This window comes from Lycium barbarum, chromosome 5 (genome assembly GCF_019175385.1).
Source record: "Lycium barbarum isolate Lr01 chromosome 5, ASM1917538v2, whole genome shotgun sequence".
NCBI lineage: Eukaryota > Viridiplantae > Streptophyta > Magnoliopsida > Solanales > Solanaceae > Lycium > Lycium barbarum.
The window spans coordinates 34,883,217-34,904,824 of NC_083341.1; positions in this window are offsets into that span (position 1 = coordinate 34,883,217).

Genomic DNA, 21,608 nt, shown 5'->3' on the forward strand with positions numbered 1-21,608 from the left:
GCTCTGACCTGCTATGCTATGACCTGATATGCTATGACCTGATATGATTTGACATGATATGATATGACACGATATGATATGACACGATCTCATATGATACGATACGATATGATATGATATGATAAGACATGACATAATATAAGCTCTATTTTCTATGACTATGAAAAAGAAATGTTTTCCAAAGACAGACAAGCATGCATGGTATCCGGCCTGAAAAAGGTATTCCGATGTACAGGTTACTTTCTCGTCTCATTATATGTCCTATGACCCTATGATATTGATAATCATGCTGTACGTTTCTGTTTTATTATCTTCCATGCTTTACATACTCGGTACACTATTTGTACTGACGTCCCTTCTTGTGGACGCTGCGTTTCATGCCGCACAGGTCAGCAGGTAGACGGACCTGATTCGTAGGAGTTCTATCAGCAGTAAGTGGCAGCGCTCCAGTTGTCCCGGAGCCTCAGTCCCTTGGTACTATTTTGTGTATATATTCGGGCACAGTAGTACTCGGCCCTTCCTATGTATATGTGTACTATGTTTAGTGGCTCGTAGACAGATATGTACAGTTAGATGTTTGTACTTTTGATGGTCCTCGTTATTGTATAAAGTGCTAGCCGAGTTTGTTAGCCTATGTTTATAACTATGCTACTAGTGTTAATGGTAAGTAAAATATATATATATATATATGGTACAGTTCATACGGCCCACTTAGTAACAAGAATACTATATGAGATAGGGGGTGCTCGGTACAAGTATCGGGTACTCGTCGCGGCCCCTAGTTGGGTCTTGACAAACAACAACAACAATTTGCACCGTAGCAATTCCATTCCCATAATTACATAAAACTATAATAAAATCACATAATTTCCTACAACAACTTAACAACCAATTTTCATGCCAACTTGAGCTAGTATTCTTCCATTTACATCACAAGGCCACCACAACACAATTAACATAATAAATAAAATTTTGTTCATCCCTCTCCATCAACAACATTACACGGCCACACACACACATACCCATAACACACAATTTCATACTTTTCATTCATTTCCATATACTCCAATATATATATATATATATAATTCTTCCAAGACAAAAGGATAGAATCTTTACCTTTCAAGAATTTCCACTTGCCACAAAAGAGTACTTTCTTGCCTAAACATTTATATCACGTTGAAGAGGGGCTCGAGCTTAGTAGGAATTCAAAAAGAGGTGATTTTTTGAACCAAGGATTAAGGCTCCAAGATTTTTTTTTTCCTTTTCCCTTCTATTCGGCCGAATGGCCCTTCTCTCACTTGCTCTCTTCTTTGTTTTGTTTCTTGAGTGATCTCGAATGAGAATGAATGGTCCCTTCCTTTATTTATTACATGGATTTTAAAATTTTATGGGCTTGGGCCCTATATTTTCCTCCATGGCCGGCCACCTACTAATATGGGCCTCTTTGTTTTTTTTTTTCATTTAAGCCCAATTTGTTACGGGTCTTATTTTGAAATTCCCGAAACTAATTTCTAAAATTTTCCATTTTTCCCTTGACCTTCCTCCATGTTTCCACATCAACATTTCATGAACAACACCCATATATTAAATAAAAATCAAATTATGGCCTTATTTCTTACAAGTCAAAATTATTTCTAATTTTCCGAATATGCGAAAATACGGGATATAACATCCTCCCCCCCTTTAGAACATTCGTCCTCGAATGTTAAATTAGCCTTATAGGTCTTACAAGCATTTTGGGGGAGGTTCTTTCTATGGACGGCACATATAAATCATTCATTAATCAGTATAACCAATTACGGAATTTAGATTACCTGAAGGCATAGGAAACAAGTGAGGGTACTTTTTCTTCATCTCGTCCTCCGCTTCCCATGTCATTTCTTCTTTATTATCGTTTCGCCCCAAGACCTTAACAGAGGGTACATCTTTGGTGCGTAGTCTCCTCACCTGACGATCCAGAATAGCTACAGGTTGTTCTTCATAAGACAATTCCTCCGTTACCTGAATATCTTCTATGGGGAATACTCTGGAAGGATCACCAATACATTTACGGAGCATTGACACATGAAATACCGGATGTACTGCCTCCAGATCGGATGGTAAGTCTAGCTCGTAGGCGACCTCGCCTATCTTCCGAATAATCTGATAAGGCCCAATATATCGCGGACTGAGCTTTCCTTTTCTACCGAATCTCATTACACCTTTCATAGGCGACACTTTCAGGAATACCCAGTCACCAATCTAGAACTCTAACGGTCGACGTCGTTTATCTGCATATGATTTCTGTTGACTTTGAGCTGCTAATAACCGTTCCCGAATAAGTTTCACCTTATCGACTGCTTGCTAGATCATATCTGGCCCGATCAATTTAGTTTCACCCACATCGAACCAACCAATCGGAGATCTGCACTTTCTACCATATAAGGCTTCATACGGTGCCATCTGGATGCTGGAATGATAACTATTATTATAAGCAAATTCGATAAGCGGCAAATGATCATCCCAGCTACCCCTGAAATCAATAACACAGGCCCGTAGCATATCTTCCAACGTCTGAATAGTACGCTCTGCCTGTCCGTCGGACTGAGGATGAAATGTTGTACTAAGACTCACCTGAGTCCCTAACCCGTCCTGAAATGATCTCCAAAAATTAGCTGTAAACTGTGCACCCCTGTCGGTTATAATAGATATAGGTACTCCGTGAAGCCTTACTATCTCTTTAATATACAATCTGGCATAATCGTCAGCCGAATAAGTAGTCTTGACCGGAAGAAAATGGGCTGATTTCGTCAGTCTGTCAACAATAACCCATATAGAATCATACCTGCGTGGAGTGCGCGGTACACCTGTAATGAAATCCATATTAATTATTTCCCATTTCCAAGCTGGGATTTCCATTTCCTGCAACAATCCACCGGGCTTTTGATGCTCGATCTTAACTTGCTGGCAATTTGGGCACTGAGCAACGAACTCTGCGATATCTCTTTTCATACCATCCCACCAATATAAACATTTGAGATCATGGTACATTTTAGTGGATCCAGGATGAACAGAATACCGAGCATAATGTGCCTCTCCCATAATCTGTCGCCGCAGCCCTGCAACGTCAGGCACACATAACCTGCCTCCATATAGTAATACCCCGTCTGGTGAAATTTCAAACTGAGTCTTTTCCTTATTAAGGGCCACATCTCTGTACTGTACCAAAATAGGATCCTCGAACTGACGTCGTTTTACCTTTTCAGTAATCGATGATTCAGCAACTTCTCGGACAGAAACCCCAATATTTCCAGAATCGGCCAAACGGACTCCAAGGCTGGCTAACTGATGAATTTCACGAACTAATTCCTTCTTCTCTGGCTGCACGTCGGTCAAGCTGCCCATAGATTTGCGACTAAGTGCATCTGCCACAACATTAGCTTTTTCAGGATGATACAAAATATCGACGTCATAATCTTTCAATAATTCAAGCCATCTTCTCTACCGCAAATTCTGCTCTATTGCTTAAAAATATACTGAAGGCTTTTGTGGTCCGTATAGATATCAACATGGACCCCATATAAGTAATGCCACCATATCTTCAAAGCATGAATCACCGCGGCTAATTCCAGATCATGGGTAGGATAATTTCTCTCGTGCGGTCTGAGCTGCCGGGAAACATAGGCTATAACTAGACCATGTTGCATTAATACACACCCTATCCCAATGCCAGAAGCATCACAATAAATGACATACCCGTCTGACCCCTCTGGAAGAGCTAGAACTGGAGTTGTAATAAATTTTTCCTTCAGCAACTGGAAGTTGCGTTCACAAGCATCGGTCCACTGAAATTTTGCTGCCTTCTGAGTTAGATTTGTTAATGGTGCTGCAATAGAAGCAAAATTCTCCACAAATCTCCTATAATATCCGGCCAATCCCAGAAAACTGCGTACCTCAGTCGGTGTCGTGGGCCTAGGCCAATTCTGTACAGCCTCGATCTTCTGTGTATCGACCCGAATACCATCTGCTCCAACGATATGCCCCAAGAATGCCACTGAAGTTAACCAGAATTCACACTTGGAGAATTTAGCATATAATTTCTGTTGCCACAGTGTGCCAAGTACGGTCCTCAGATGATCTGAATGTTCCTCTGCTGATCGTGAATAAACCAAAATATCATCAATAAACACAATCATGAACATGTCGAGGAACGACCTGAATACCCGATTCATCAAATCCATAAACATTGCTGGAGCGTTAGTTAGCCCAAAAGACATCACTCTGAACTCATAATGCCCGTACTGGGTCCTGAAAGCAGTCTTTGGAATGTCTGCCTCTCGTACCCGCACCGAATGATAACCCGAACGCAAATCTATCTTCGAAAAATATTTAGCACCCTGCAACTGATCAAATAAATCATCAATCCGGGGGAGGGGATATTTATTCTTGATAGTCACCTTATTCAGCTGTCTGTAATCAATACACATCCGCAGCGACCTGTCTTTCTTTCTTACAAACAATACCGGCGCTCCCCAGGGTGACGTACTGGGTCTGATAAGGCCTTTTTCTAATCGATCTTTCTGCTGCTCTTTCAATTCTTTCAATTCTGCAGGTGCCATTCTGCAAGGAGGAATAGATATAGGCTGAGTGTCTGGCAGCACATCTATCGTGAAATCTATCTCCCGTTCAGGGGGAAGGCCTGGAAGCTCATCCAGAAACACATCTCGAAATTCATTAACAACCGGAACTGACTGGAGAGTAGGTGTTTCTGCTTTAGTATCATGCACTCGAACCAAATGATAGATATACCCTTTCTGGATCATCTTCTTAGCCTTGAGGTATGAAATAAACTTACCTCTCGGCGATGCTGTATTTCCTGCCCATTCTATACCTGGTTCCCCTGGAAACTGGAAGCAAACTACCTTTTTCTGGCAGTCAACATTAGCATAACAGGAGGCTAATCAATCCATACCCATAATAACGTCAAATTCCATCATATCTAATTCTACCAAATCGGCCTTAGTACAACGGCCACATATAATCACAGAACAGTCTTTATATACCTGCCTCGCTATAATAAAATCTCCGACCGGCGTAGCTACCTCGAACGGTTCTATAGGGTCAGGTGTTATCCCAATTTACTAGCAACGAGGGGAGAAATATATGATAAAGTAGACCCTGGATCAATGAATGCATATACGGCTCTCGAAAAGACCAATAATGTACCTGTGACCACATTTGGCGAAGCCTCCTGATCCTGTCGGCTGGCCAATGCATATATGCGGTTCGAAGGACCGCTAGAATCAGAAACCCCACTACGGCCTCTACCGCGGCCCGCCGATGCTGGAATACCCCGCCCCGCAGGGCGCATAGTTGAAGGGGTGGAAGACGAACCAACAGCTGATCCCGTCGGCTGAGCTGCACCACCAGAACCACTCGCCAACGGATAATCTCTCATAATGTGACCCTGGCGGCCGCAAGAAAATAGGCACCCGTATCTCTATAGCACTCTCTCGGGTGCGACCTCCCACAATAAGAACACCGAGGCATGGGTGGCCTAGACTGACTGGGACCCCTGCTCGTCTGCGAACCCGAGGCTTTGGAACTCTGGCCCGCTCCGGAATACCATGTACTACCAAATCGTCTACCTGTAGACTGTGTACCCCGACCTGACGACGGAGGATATCTACTAGACTGCTGCTGCTAAGGCTGCCCGCCTCGAGACTCTGCAGAATACCCAGCTGACCTAACCCACTTTGGAGGCCTCCTATCACGATCTATACCCGACTGGTCCTCTCTATGTCGGTCCTCCATCCCTTGCGCATAAGCCTGTAACCGGGCAATGTCCATACCCGTCTGCGATGCCATCGCCATACAGCTGTCAATCAAATAACGATCCAACCCTATCACGTACCGGTGCATCCGGTCAGCCATCTCAGCTACTATGGTAGGTGCATATCTAGCCAGGGAATCAAACTCCAAGTTGTACTCTCGGACACTCCTGCCTCTCTGCCGCAGCTGCAGAAACCTGTCAACTCTCGCCCGCCGCAACTCTGGGGGCAAAAGGTGGCTGACAAAGGCGGCTACAAACTCGTCCCACACGGCTGGAGGGGCATCCTCACCTCTGGACAGCTCCCAAGACTCGTACCAATTAATCGCTACATCCCGCAGTCTGTGTGAAGCTAACTCGACAGACTCAGTCTCAGAAGCCCTAACCAGTCTCAATGTGCGCTGCATCTATCGGATGAAATCCTGGGGGTCCTCTTCAGGCTTAGACCCGTAGAACTCTGGGGGATTATAGGTCAAGAAATCACGGACCCTCAAACTATCACGTCTGTCGCCATCATCACCCTTTAGCCCGCGTCTGCGAGCCTGTCCTGCTACTTATGTCGTCAACAACTGAACAGCCTCTCTCATCGCCCTGTCCTCCGCCCCTGGCTGAGGAGCTGGAGGCTTGGGCGCTGGAGCCTCTGGAGCTAATGGTGGAGCCGCTCCAGGCTCCTCTGATGGCGGTGTAGCAGAACCCTCTGAATGGGGTGCACTATCGGGCATAATCTGAGCACGAGCCCGAGTAACTCTCTGTATCTGACTAGTCTCTCCTGCCACTGCTTTGCCCTTCTGGGCAGTCGTTGCCTTCTTCGGAGGCATCACTGTAAACATAACAATCGGTCAGAAGAGATCATCCTAATAGCACAGCTCTATCGCACGATCTAAGATCCAAAGAAATGTAACACCCTAAATGTCCTGTAGCCTCCTGTTTATAGATGTGGTGCACAACACACCGATAAACAAGACTCTACTAGACACGGCCTGTAGAAATTCCGAGGACAAACCGCTCTGATACCACTTTTGTCACGACCCAGCCCCGTGGGCCGCGACTGGTGCCTTATTTGGACAGCCAAACAGACTTACGTACCAGATCGACATATCAAATATTTATTCAAACTTAACATACGATATTTTAAGCAGATACTGAAAACAAATATTATCTTAAGCGGTCGCCCGTACAGAAACATCATATCAAATCCGATAGGCTGGCGGAATACACATCGCCCAGATATACACACATATCAGTCAAATGGGCCGTTTTGGCCATAATAGCAAACGGGACCGCATTAAGACGCAGATCATAATCACAAACGAACAAACATGACCCATGACCCACATATATGACTACATGCCTCTACAAACCATGACAGAAACATATGACTGGACAGGGCCCCGCCGTACCCAAATAGTCATATCTACAGAATATGTGTAATAGAAGATATGTACCAAAATATGAGCTCCGGATCAAAAGGAGTAATCCAAATGGCAGAATATGTGTCCTATACTGCAGGATCACCGAAACGAACGTCCGTACCTGCGGGCATGAAACGCAGCCCCCGAAGAAAGGGGGTCAGTACGAAATATGTACTGAGTATGTAAAGCATGAAATACGGAAATCTGAATCATAACTGAAGTGAGAGGTACAAAATATGGATACAGAATTAATATATCAAAACCTGTGCCGAAAATATATATAATGCAAATAAAAATCATGCATAGGGCTCGGGAACGTGGTCACCACTACGAGGCTGGCGCCACAACACATCATACTCCAGAAAGTTTCAAATCTCCGTACCATCTCCGAACATATCATATCATCAGAACACATCATATGCCATATCACATCGTAACGCCGTATATAAGTGGTACCCGGCCCTATGGAGAGGTCTCGGGAACCGTAACACATCATACTGCCGAATATAACATAGTGCGCACGATCACAAAACCGGCCCGGGATCCGGCGAACGATATCATAGTAGTAGGCATGAGCGGAGTAATGCAGAAACCATATGCATATAAATAAATAAATTCCAAGACTCGACGAATAAATACATATATATGTACACTGATATCAGAAGGCTCAAAGTAAGCATCGAGTCTATCGGAATTAGCATACAAAAGTTGCGAGCTTTTAAATTACAAAACTTTCGAAAAACACTTCATAGGTCATTTTCTGAAAATTAAGTATCATTCACATTAAGGAGCTTTCAAATAGCATTATAGAGCACCTCAAACAAAGCCTTAGAATCATATGCACATATCAAAAATATACATATCCAAACATTGGCCATATCAAATATTTTTCGAACAACATCCGGAACGTATCGACTAGAAATTCAAGCATCACAAGTATGTATCAAACCATATTGGATAGTTTATGGAAATCAAAGACATGGGCCATCCTAGTGTCTCTAGGAATAGAATTGTCTTTAGAAGCATACATATATGTCATTTGTTTATTTCATAACGGTCATGCCAAAGAAAGAAAGGTAGGCTCTACATCACCGAGAATTAAACTCGGCTAACTTCATCAACAACCATACCAACAATACCAACAACCATACCAACAATACCAACAACCATACCAATAACATCAAAAACCAATTTAAAACGCATTACAACATTAGTAGCCTTCCTTTCTACATATTCATCATTATTCAATTCAACTACGGATTTTCAAGCCGATATCGACACTTACATATTCACTACTGATTCAAGATCATTCAAATACAATTCAAAAGCATATCATACCATTCTACAAAATATAGAACAATCTCACCAAAAACTATAATTCACCCGAAACCTCCAACCTTCCACACAACCTTCACAACACATTTTTATCTTCCAATTTCATCAACAACAACAACAATTTGCACCGTAACAATTCCATTCCCATAATTACATAAACTATAATAAAATCACAGAATTTCCTACAACAACTTAACAACCAATTTTCATGCATACTTGAGCTACTATTCTTCCATTTACATCACAAGGCCACCACAACACAATTAACATAATAAATAAAATTTTGTTCATCCCTCTCCATCACCAACAATACACGACCACACACACACATACCCATAACACACAATTTCATACTTTTCATTCATTTCCATATACTCCAATATATATATATATATATATATATATATATATATATATATATATATATATATAATTCTTCCAAGACAAAAGGATAGAATCTTTACCTTTCAAGAATTTCCACTTGCCACAAAAGAGTACTTTCTTGCCAAAAAATTTATATCACGTTGAAGAGGGGATCGAGCTTAGTAGGAATTCAAAAAGAGGTGAATTTTCGAACCAAGGATTAAGGCTCCAAGATTTTTCTTTTCCTTTTCCCTTCTATTCGGCCGAATGGCCCTTCTCTCACTTGCTCTCTTCTTTGTTTTGTTTCTTGAGTGTTCTAGAATGAGAATAAATGGTCCCTTCCTTTATTTATTACATGGATTTAAAATTTTATGGGCTTGGGCCCTATATTTTCCTCCATGGCCGGCCACCTACTAATATGGGCCTCTTTGTTTTTTTTTCCATTTAAGCCCAATTTGTTACGGGTCTTATTTTGAAATTCCCGAAACTAATTTCTAAAATTTTTCATTTTGCCCTTGACCTTCCTCCATGTTTCCACATCAACATTTCATGAAAAACACCCATATATTAAATAAAAATCAAATTATGGCCTTATTTCTTACAAGTCAAATTATTTCGAATTTTCCGAATATGCGAAAATACGAGATATAACAGATTCAAATCCAAGCAACAAAAACCCTCCTCAAATCCATAAAATGACCTTTTTCTTCTTATATTTTATATTATTCTCTATATATTGTATTTTTGCATATATATATATATATATATATATATATATATATATATATATATATATATATCAATTGTATAGCCAGTGTAGATAAAATAGATGAAATAGATGAAATAGAGTGTTTTTTAGGGAGTGAAATTTGGACCTATAACTTGTTCTAAAACTTGCTATTTATCGCACAAAATCTGTAGGAATCCTTGGACGAAAATAGAAGGACACCTGGCCACTAGTTTCCTCCCCCCCACCCCCCCCCCCCCCCGCCCCCCCCCCCCCCCCCAAATTTCCCAAAATTCGTACCCTATCTATATTTCAAAATAAAATTAGATAGGAAAAAATGAAATGCTAACTAATTGTACCCTAAATTTCAAATAAAATCCACAAAAATCAGATAAATACGAGCATAGTACAAATGCCAGCGTGAACCACATATATTGTGCAATCCTAACGGTACAATTGTACCAATTTTGTACCAAGAGGATAAAAATCCTCAAATTCGTACCCAGCCCTAATGAACCATCATGAAAATTACCCTAGGAGCCCATGTAATTGCGTGTGGCGCACAAGTTGGAAAAGGACTCGAGGTCCCGCCATGGCAACCACATTCATGGGCAACCCGAGCAACATCCATAAAAATGGCATAACTAGTGAAATTTTATAAAAAATTAAACGTAATTGAACATGGAATTGACAAAAACATGTTAAAAGGCATAAAAACCCTCTCAATTTCAGTCAAAACAACCACAAATCCACCGTGAATGGCGGTCAAAACCTAGCCCTAAAGTCGCCTGAATAGAGAGAAGATGAGTCGGGTGGAGGAAAATGAGGCGGGGGGGGGGGGGGGATGAAAGTTTGTTTTATCAAACTTCATCCCTTTTTGTTTAAAAAAAAAACAAATACACCTCCCCCATTTTTTAAATAACAAAATAAACCCTTCTGCTATTCAATTTAAAAAACTATATATATTATAAATACACGTATTACTAAGTAAAATAATTATTTAGGCTAATTAAAATTAAAAACTTGCAAATTCAAAATATTAGCTTTAAAATAAGCCTAATATTGACATAGTTCTGGCATTATTTTAAATGTGAAAAAATGAGGTCAAAATGGACCGTAATTCATACGTTGTTTAAGTAAACAATTTTTTCGGACTAGACGATGCGGGATGAAAGTAAATAATTCGTATTTCTTATAATTTTCAATTTTTCAGGAAATAACAATTAAATGTCATTTTTGCAACTTTCTTGGGATTTTTGAAATTTTAATCTTTAAAGGGTGTACCTTTACTCCGTCTTTGACTCGGGAAATTTGAAAACTAAAATACACATCTTACAAGGTGAAAATTAGGTGTCAACAGAGGGTAGACCACCGCTGGAGTGGTAACTTTTTGTCCTTCCTTGACTGCCTCTGCAGCCCCCTACCGTCGAAGCGGGACCGTTATAGTAGTCTGAGAGACTGCTAATGCGGAACCCCTGGGTTCAGAGACCTGAAACTCCTCCCCTGTTTTCCCCTGTTTTGCACGATTTGATAGACCAGATAAAAATAGCAGCAAAACCAAACCATCAGTGATATAAAGACAAGCCTGACAACGGTAAGGACCACTTAAGTCACTACTACAAACCCAACTACTATTACCTAAATAAGAAAGCCAAATAGTTCAACATTCAAAACAAAATATCTGAACATTAGCCCAAACAAGGCTAACCCAAAACCAAAACGACATTATCCGAATAGAAAGGTGAAAACAAACCAAACCAACCAAAGAAAAAGAAAATTATTTCAACAGCAAAGCGCGACATAGGCAACCAAAACACCATCATAATAAAAGGAGAAGAGGGAGTGAGATTTCTAAGACACCTGGCCGCTCGTATCCCCCACACCATCTGAACTACCAGCATCCTCCACTGATCTGCTCCTCCTGCCACTCCCCTTGACCTTGCTCACAAATGAGTACTGGTCAGAGTCATCCTCGTCCTGCACAGACATCTCCTCACTGAGGTACATCTTTCCCCATAAGCCCTTAATACCTCTCCAGGCCCTCAGGTAGACCTTGTCACGAGACTTTTTCTTGGCCTGCTCCTTCTCAAAATCAGTATGAAGCTGGACATGGTCTTCAGCCAGAGAAGTGTAGACAGTCTGCGAAGTGGTGAGTGACTCACCCATCCTTTTTTGAGTCTCGAGGTAGTCCTTCATCTCTTCCCTGGTAAAGTAACCCCCACCAGCATTGGATGAACCCGTCTCCACCGAAGGCCTTGGCAAACCTTTGAACATCGCAATCATCTCGTCAAAATGAGTATCAATATACTCAAACGGCCCCTGAGCAGAGGCAGCCCTAGCCCCAGCCCCAGCCTCAGCTCTATCTCCACCTCCACCCGTACTGGCGCTAGCACTCGTCCCATCTACAATATTTCTCTTCTTATGCTAGACAGCAGTACCCTGGCCATACACTCACAGCGAGTGGAAGTCAGCATCAGAATCCACTATGATATCATCAGGCCCTCTATGGACCCCAGCCCTCTTGCACAACGAGGTGATCAATGACAGAAGCACCAAACTCGACGCCCCAAACCTCATAAACTCCTTCCTTTCTTCAATCACATGTGAACCTACATTCATAGGAACATCATCTAGGATACAGACAATCAGAAAGGCCCTGGGATAGGTCACAGAGGTGACCTTTCTCGAAGGGCGAACCCGACGGGAGATGATGTTCATCCACCTCCTGGCCTCAGCAGTAAAATTCTCGCTCACTATCCCCACCCTAGACCTACCCTAGGTGATAAAAGCTCTATCCTTCTCAGCCACTAGCTTGGACACCAGCCACTCACCATTATCAGCAATATTCTTAGCCTTCAAAAACTCCACCGAAGGATTCTCTACTTTGTACACTCGGTTTATCATCTTATCCCCCACCTTCACGGAGACCCCGCGAATTATAATCCTCGGATCAAGAGTATCCCAATCGACTGTAGGAAGCATGGCATAGAATTTCCTTACCCAATGCTTATTGCATCGCTCGGGATCCTTAATTAGACGCATCCACTTGATCCTTTCCAACCTCTCTAGAAACTCGGGAGCCCATTTCTCCATATTAGTCATATTGAAACCTTTCTCCAACAGTAGAGTCATGCGCCTATATTCCAAGAAATGGTGCTCACATTGTGAGGTGATGAAAATTTGATAAACGAGCACTTGCTCCTCTTATTGCACTACTTGTTCAGCTTCTTGATTCCCGACCATTTTACTTGCGAGGATAATTTACGTTATGAGAATTCATGTACCACGTTGAGGAAATCTAAAGCGTATATTCTACGTCCTAAACCTCAACTAATCAGCGTAAAAAAATAAGTTCTGGTGGCAGTTCTGTGAAGGCACCGTTGTAGCGGTCACTCAGATTGCTGCAGCGGGGATGTTGTGGCGGTAATGGCCACTGCTTCAGCGCCCCATCCCATTTTCCTTCCCAAATGTTCTAGCGACCCCCTTGAGCACTGAAGCAGGACCTCTTCAGCGGTACCTTGAACGCTGAAGCGATGTCATCTTCCCCAGCAGACCCGATTTTTCCTAACTCCCCAAGACCTCAAAAACTTATTTTTATGAATGGATCGGGTAGATATCAGGCATGCAAGTTGTTTGCAACTTCTAGTACGTAATTTCTAGCCACAACAATTCCCAAATTTTGAGGGAAGCCAACACCCAATGTCAAACAAAAATTCTTTACTATGTTTAAGTTTTTCGATCCAAATCTGTACATTAACTACGCAACATTCTATGTTTAGATGATTCTAATGCTAAACTAGTTGTAAAGTTCTGCCTATCAATATCCCATAAACCCACAAACCAAAATCTAAAAAATTCCAACTTTGGGGTTAACAGACCTATTAATCGAAGCATAAGGACCTAGATATCCTGTTCCATTGTTATATTACTAGTAGAGAGGTGTAAATTTTTACCTTGGGAGCTGCAGATTCAGGTGTGGTTGGTGATGGTTGTGAATGAACTTGGAAGCTCTTCTTTTTCCTTCCTCTTTGAGAGCAACGTGTGATAGTGTAAGGTTGGGATTAAAGTGTAGGTTGAAGTGTGGGTTGTTAAGAGAATTTTATGGGGTTTAGAGGAATTTTAAAAGGTTGTGTTAGGTTAGGAGTTGGAGAGGTAGTCGTGGGAAAAGGGGGGAGTGTATTTGAGGGAATGGAAAAGGGTGGGGAAGGGAAAAGGTTTTTATTTTTTCTGAAATCCCATCCACCGCTCAAGCAATCGCTAGACCGCTTTCACGGTGCCACTGAAGGACTGCACTAGGCCGCTGAAGCGGTCACCCAGTTGTTAATGCCACTGATTCATTCCATTTTTATTTGATCCGCGTTAGAGCCCTACCCTTGTGTTTGTTCCCTGTAGACCTATGAATATAAGAATTCATCTGACTCGTTTGAACTATTACCCTTGTGAGTATTCTTCTAAAGGCTAGCAATTCAATGTCACCAAGTCTATACATGAGCGTGTTTCTCCATACACCTTGGTACGTCCTTATCGTTCGAGGATGAAGGGTTGTTTAATTGGCATCTGATGTAATAACCCGTTTAGTCGTTACCGTAAAAATTTTGAAACATTCGTAACCCTTTCATCCTGGACCTTTTCGTTCACTAAGTATTTCTGACGGACATCTAGCCTAGCGAGATCCATTGTACGGAAAGGAATCAAAATATCAAAATCTGGGTTGGGGACCCAGTCCCACTGGCCCAGCACTGGGTGGACCGCTACAGTGGTCACGCCCTAGCAATGATGACCCCGCTGAGGCGGAGTTTGGGTGTGGCTTCAAGCCGTTACAGTAACTTAGATAGCGCTGCTGCTGAAGCGGTAGGTCAACCGCTGAAGTGATGGATTATAGTGAAAATTCCCTATTTAAGTGCCATTTGGGATTTGACCTCATTCTCCCAAACTCTAACGAGTCCAGCTTCTTTTGGAGCATTTATGGAGCCAAAAATGAAATTTTCATGAAAAAGGTAATCCTTCTAACTTCTTTTATTCATTCTTTCCATTTGTGATTCTTGTTAAAAGACCCTCATCTAGAAAAAAACCACAAGAATGGGTATCACAATCTCCTAGACTTACAAAGTGGATTAGTTAGTTGTTCTTATTATGGATTTCATTGAATCATTCCCTTTTGTTCATCACCCTGGAATGGTTCCAAACTAGTTTCTCATTTCCTTACAAGTTTATAAATGGGTCTCTTCCATAAATCTTAAAAATGGTAACTTTACCTAGCTAATGGCTTAAAATAGTTGACCTTATTCATGGAAGAAGGTTGATAAATCACCTAGTGTTGTTATGAATGAAATCTAAAGGTAGGCTAAGTTCCCAAACCTTCCTTATCAATTTGAAATCTCTTATAAGAGTTCTAATGATGATTTCTACTCTTGGGTCTCATGTTTGTCTCAAAGTTTCTTCGTGCAGATTACGATGTGATGATCAATTGGAGAATCAATGGATGTTCGTGGCACCCGCTCGGCCTTGAAGTAGGTTATGGCTTTCCTTTCGTAGACTCCGGTTAGTTTCCTATTTTCATGGATTAGAAGGAACGGAGAATGCATGTGTAGGAATTGGAGATTTGGGATGGAATCATCGGTTGGTATTGTTGTGCTATTTGTATGTTCGAGCTTGGGGCCTGTAGATTCCATAGGATTCTTGAATTGGTTTTCTTGAGTTCGGTGGATTTTATGCGACTTGGGAATAGTTGGTGGTACCTATTTTTTTATGTCTCACGATGAAAATTTCCATAAGATGCGACAAATTTGTGCAATGCCACTAATAGTGAATCTTTTGATAATTGGGTGGATAAAATGTACGAACGATTGTGAATTAGTTCTAGATTGAGTAATAGCGAATGACTTGTGAGTAGAAGGTGAAGTTACTTGTATTAATCTAATAGGGTATTGAGAGGGAGAGCCGTAATAATGTGTTGTGATTGATTGATCTATTGTGCTGGCTGGATGCCAAGTGCTGTTAGTAGATAATGGAATCTATTGTTCCTTCTTATTTGTTATATTATAGAATTTTACTGGTTGATTGTGATACGAGGACAGAGTTCTATATGACTTGTGTAGTTTTCCTGATATTATTAATGTACCCATGTTGGTACTTGTGACACTGATTGATTGTTGGCATACCCATTGTTGGTACTTATGATATTGACCTGATCATTGATGTTGATACATGCATTGTACGCACTCTCATAGTAGATTGCTGATACACTGTTGGTACTTGATGATATACTATGATGAGCTAGGCTCGATTTTTAAATGAGAGTGACGTGAGAGTCCGATATCCGATGTTAGTTTCGGAATCATGGATTAAGTGAGTGCATGAACTCCGCGGGTCCCCCACAGTGGTGCCAGTGAGATCCGGGGTCTTGTCTGACTGTTGGGAAAAGATCCAGGACGAGTGGCACTTAGACTTCACGAGTCACCTTGGGTTCTGCCACCGAGATGTCGATATTTCCATACGGAGTACATGTGTACATAACATTTGCATAGCATTGCATTGCATTCAGACATTATTGCATTGTATTGCATTATGGCTTATTTTGTGATAACTTGGTGGTTACTTGTGGTATTGGTTTCGGATTAGATGTATTGAAACTTGGCCTAATTGGGTTTAGACTGTCACGCCCCGTCTAGGGGCCGCGACAGGTACCCGGGACTAACCATCGAGTACCACTCATTCTACTACTCATCATACTCATTAAGCGTTCTTTTGTCAAATTCATACTCAAATCATAACAAAATCATTTTTCATTTGAGAACATAAGTACTTTTATATACATAAGCCTTTCAGCTATCAAAATGATAATATATATACAGTAGTAAGATCGTGAGACTATATAACCCACACCTGCGTATCTATGAGCCTCTACTAGAATGCTAGACATAGGGACGGGACAAGACCCCGTCGTGCCCAAAATATACATATATACACAAAAGAATAATCAAGGCATATCCGGATTAATGGAGTGCTCTCAAGTCAACTAATAGCTCCTACAAGTCTGGATCAAGATCACCTCCCTGTCTACCTGTGGGCATGAACACATCGTCCAAAGAAAAAGGACGTCAGTACGATCATTGTACTGAGTATGAGAGGCATAAGTAATAATAATACATCCATTGGATAAAGGAAGCATCAAATAAGGAGCAACTGTATCTGACTGTCACTTATAAAAGAAATAATGCATGCTGGCTTACTTCATAGTCATCATCATATCATGTATGCATAAATGTATAAGCTGCCCATCCATATAGGTACGGTGAGATAATCATTAGCCTGCGTCCAGGCCTCCCGCTTCCGGGGTACCATCTCATGCCGCCCACTAATGGTACTGCCCGTGCCATATAGACACGGTGTAATCATCTATAAGACGCCCGCCTTAGCGGTGCTGCCCGTCCATATAGGGGCGGTGTAATATCATAAACATGTACTCATCAGAATGCATGCATAATAACTCAAAGATAGCTATACTTTATCGAGGTGACATAAGGTCGTGAACCCCCGATTCCATTATGGAACATTTATAAGTATTCTGCCTCACCTTGAAGGAAATAGTGTATAAGGTGAGTGTATACAATAAACGACATCATTAAATTTATAGGAACATCATATCATGAACTTTATAATATTTAGACTTAAGCTCATCATCATCATTATCGGGCTCGTAATATATCTCTTATCTTATGTGAATATTCGTGAACATAGGCTCTTAGCTTTCCGGGATGTAGAAGATTCATGGAGAAGGAGGAAAAATCATGCCATAGAAAGAAAGGACTAGCCTCACATACCTCTTTTGTTTAACAGTTTTATCGCTTGCTTGTTCTCCTTCGATGCCCACGTTTCTACATTCAAGAGAATTCACATTAACATTAGCTAATCGATTACTTAAACGTGCTTACTCAAGCTAAAGAAAATTAGGCAGCATTTCCTTCGTTTATAAAACTTTCCCCATAATCTATATCAACTCCCAAACATTGATAACAACATTCACAATATCACAAGCAACAATCATCATCCATCTATATTATCCACATTTCACAATTTCACTCCAATTTCTCCATAATCATGGTCATAGTTCATTATTGCATTTTCTCACATATAATACTTCTTCCATGTTCTAAATGTCGTTTACAACATAATTACAATCACAAGATACCAATATTCATAATTCACCCCAAACTACTACTCAACAATGACACTATTCATACATTCTTGACCCATTTCCTATATTTTTCTACAATTCAAGTGTTTTTAACTTTCAACACCTTAAACAACAAGGAATGATCATAAAACTCACCTTAGGTAATGGAATAATAAGCCTTGAGTGGGAATTCTCTTCTTGCACAAAAACCTTAGCCCACTTCCCTTGGGATTTCCTGGCTTAGATGAACTTTGATAGGTTTCATACACTTGATTTTGTGGGTTTAATGAAGTTGATCATGGATTTATCTTGGTTCCTTGTGGATGAATAATGGAGAGAGTTATAGAGGATTCTTGAGGTGTGGAGAAGTGAAATGAAATGAATTAATGAGAGAGAGAGAGAGGTCCTTATATAAACTTAAAATCTGTCTCGACCAGATTCTACGGACCAACATACGGTCCGTATAATTTATACTGACCGTATGTCTGGCCATAGATCTGGTCCAGTGAGGACCCTTATTCTGGGCAAGGCATATGGATGGACATACGGTTCGTATGTTTTATACGGCCAGTAGGTTTGGCCGCCCAGCTCTCCGAAACTCGTTCTCGTCGACTCGTTTGATCTCCAATTCTTATGGAACCTTCTTGACACTTGATTAACACCTCAATACCAATCTAAGGGACATTATCACTCTTCTCCAAGACACCATTACGCCATCATTAACTCGTCGCTCATAATTCTTACCCGATATGCAACATATCTTTTGCTTCCCTTGACAACCTTCTTCCCTTGCGTAAAATGTCTTTGAATCTTGATTAGGATCATCAAAGGCTATTTCTTACTTATCACAACATCGTATACGTCATGCCCTTGGCTAGCGTATTCACTGTACGTTAACGAGAAATTTTCCAAGGTGTAACATTCTTCCCCCCTTTTGGAACATTCGTCCTCGAATGTTAAACACTCGGGAATTCGATGAAACTTTCGCCAGAGTTTCCCCTGTAATATGGCACTACCATTCTGTCACAACAACCCATAATAATCATAGGGCCACAACACAATAGCAATATAAATTGGTCACACACGACCAAAAGCATAAAAAGAAAGTATACATACCTCATAATGTTAGTGTTTCCTCTTGGATCTCTCCTGGGGGATGAAATAGATGCGGGTATTTGGATTTTATGCTATTTTCTACTTCCCAAGTCATTTCTTCTCGGTTTCCATTCCATCACAAGACTTTGACCGAAGCTACTTCCTTATTTCGAAGTATCCGTACTTGCCTATCTAATATGGCAATGGGCACTTCTTCATAGGCTAGCTTTTCCGTCACTTGAACATCATCTATTGGGAAAATCCTCGTAGGATGTCCAACACACTTACGGAGCATTGAGACATGGAAGACTGGATAGACTGATTCAAGCTCTGAAGGCAAGTCCAATTCATAGGCTACATGACCCACCTTGCGGATAATTTTATAAGGTCCAATATATCGAGGACTTAATTTCCCTCTCTTGCCAAATCTCATCACCCTTTTCATTGGCGACACCTTCAAAAATACCCAGTCATCAACCTAAAATTCCAAGTCTCACCGGCGACTGTTCGCATAAGAATTTTGGTGACTTTGGGCTGCCAACAATAGATCTAGGGTCACCTTGACTTTTTCTACCGCTTGCTGAATCAATTCAGGGCCTATTAGCTGTACTTCTCCTATTTCAAACAATCCAATTGGGGATCTACACTTCCTTCCATATAAAGCTTCATACGGAGCCATTTGGATACTGGAATGGTAGCTATTATTGTATGCAAACTCGATTAGAGGTAAGTGATCATCCCAACTACCACCTAAATCTAGAACACATGCTCTTAGCATATCCTCCAAGGTCTGAATGGTACGTTCGGCTTGTCCATCGGTCTGCAGATGCAATGCTGTGCTAAGCTTCACTTGAGTACCTAGACCTTCTTGGAAGGATTTCAAGAACTTGACTGTAAATTGCGCTCATCTATTTGTGATAATGGATAGTGGAATACCATGGAGTCGCACAATCTCTTTGAGATACAACCTCGCATAATCTTCTACTGAGTATGTGGTTCTGACTGGAAGAAAATGAGCTGCTTTTGTCAATCTGTCCACAATCACCCATATGGAATCATACTTGCCTCTGGAAAGAGGTAACCCCACAATAAAATTCATGTTAATCACTTCCCATTTCCAAGTAGAGATTTCCATTGCTTGCAATAATCCTCCTACTTTTGATGTTCGATTTTCACTTGCTGGCAATTTGGACATTGAGCTACAAATTCTGCTATGTCTCTCTTCATGTCGTCCCAACAATATATCAACTTGAGATCATGATACATCTTTGTTGCACCAGGGTGAATAGAATACCGAGAGTAATGGGCTTCTTCTAGAATTCAACGGCGCAATTCTGCAACATTCGGAACACATAGCCTGCCTCGGTACCTAAGAATTCCATCCATAGAAGTTTCAAATGGGGACTTCTCTTTTTCCTGAAATACGTCTCTATAATTGCTCAACTGAGGATCTTCATATTGTCACTCTTTCACTTCCATATTCAGGGACGAAACTGTGGGATCATTAATACTGATTCCTGTACCACCTTAATCAATTAAACGTACTTCAAGATTAGCTAACTGGTGAAGATCATGAATCATCTCTTTCTTTTCTGGAGGAACTTCGCATAGGTTGTCCATTGATCGACGGCTAAACGCATCAGCTACTACATTTGCTTTTCCGGGGTGGTATAAAATGCTCACATCATAATCTTTCAATAACTATAACCACCGTCTCTGCCGCAGATTTAACTCCTTCTGTTTGAAAATGTACTGAAGACTCTTGTGATCTGTATAGATATCAACATGCACACCATACAAGTAATGCCTCCACATTTATAATGCATGAATAACTGCAGCCAATTCGAGATCATGAGTTGGATAGTTCTTTTCATGTTTCCGCAGCTGTCTCGAAGCATTAGCAATGACTCTACCGCGCTGCATAAACACACATCCTAACCCAACGCCGGAAGCATCACAGCACACCACATAACTATCTGGCCCTTCTGGAAGTGTTAAGACTGGAGTTGAGGTTAATCTGTCCTTCAACTCTTGGAAGTTGCGTTCACAAGCATCATTCTACTGAAATTTAACTGACTTCTGGGTTAGCTTCGTCAATGGGGTTGAAATAGAGAAAAACCCTCTATGAACCTTCTATAGTAACCTGCCAATCCCAGAAAACTACGGACTTCTATAGGCGTCGTAGGCCTTGGCCAAGTCTTCACAGCTTCAATTTTCTGAGTATCAACTCGAATACCATCATCTGAAATAACATGGCCCAGAAATGTTACAGAATTTAGCCAAAACTCGCACATTGAGAATTTTGCATATAATTCTCGGGTTCAAAGAATTCCAAGAACAATACGTAAATGATCTGCATGTTCTGATTCCATGCGAGAGTATACCAGAATATCGTCAATGAATACTATCACAAATAAATCCAAGAGAGGCCTGAATACATTATTCATCAAATTCATGAACACTGTCAGAGCATTAGTCAACCCAAACGACATCACCCGGAATTCATAATGGCCATATCTCGTTCTAAAGGCTGTTTTGGGAATATCTTCTTCTCTAACTCTCACTTGATGATAGCCCGACCTCAAGTCTATTTTGGAAAACCACTTGGCACCCTTTAGTTGGTCAAACAAATCATCAATCCTTGGGAGAGGATATTTGTTCTTTATCGTCACCTTGTTCAATTGCCTA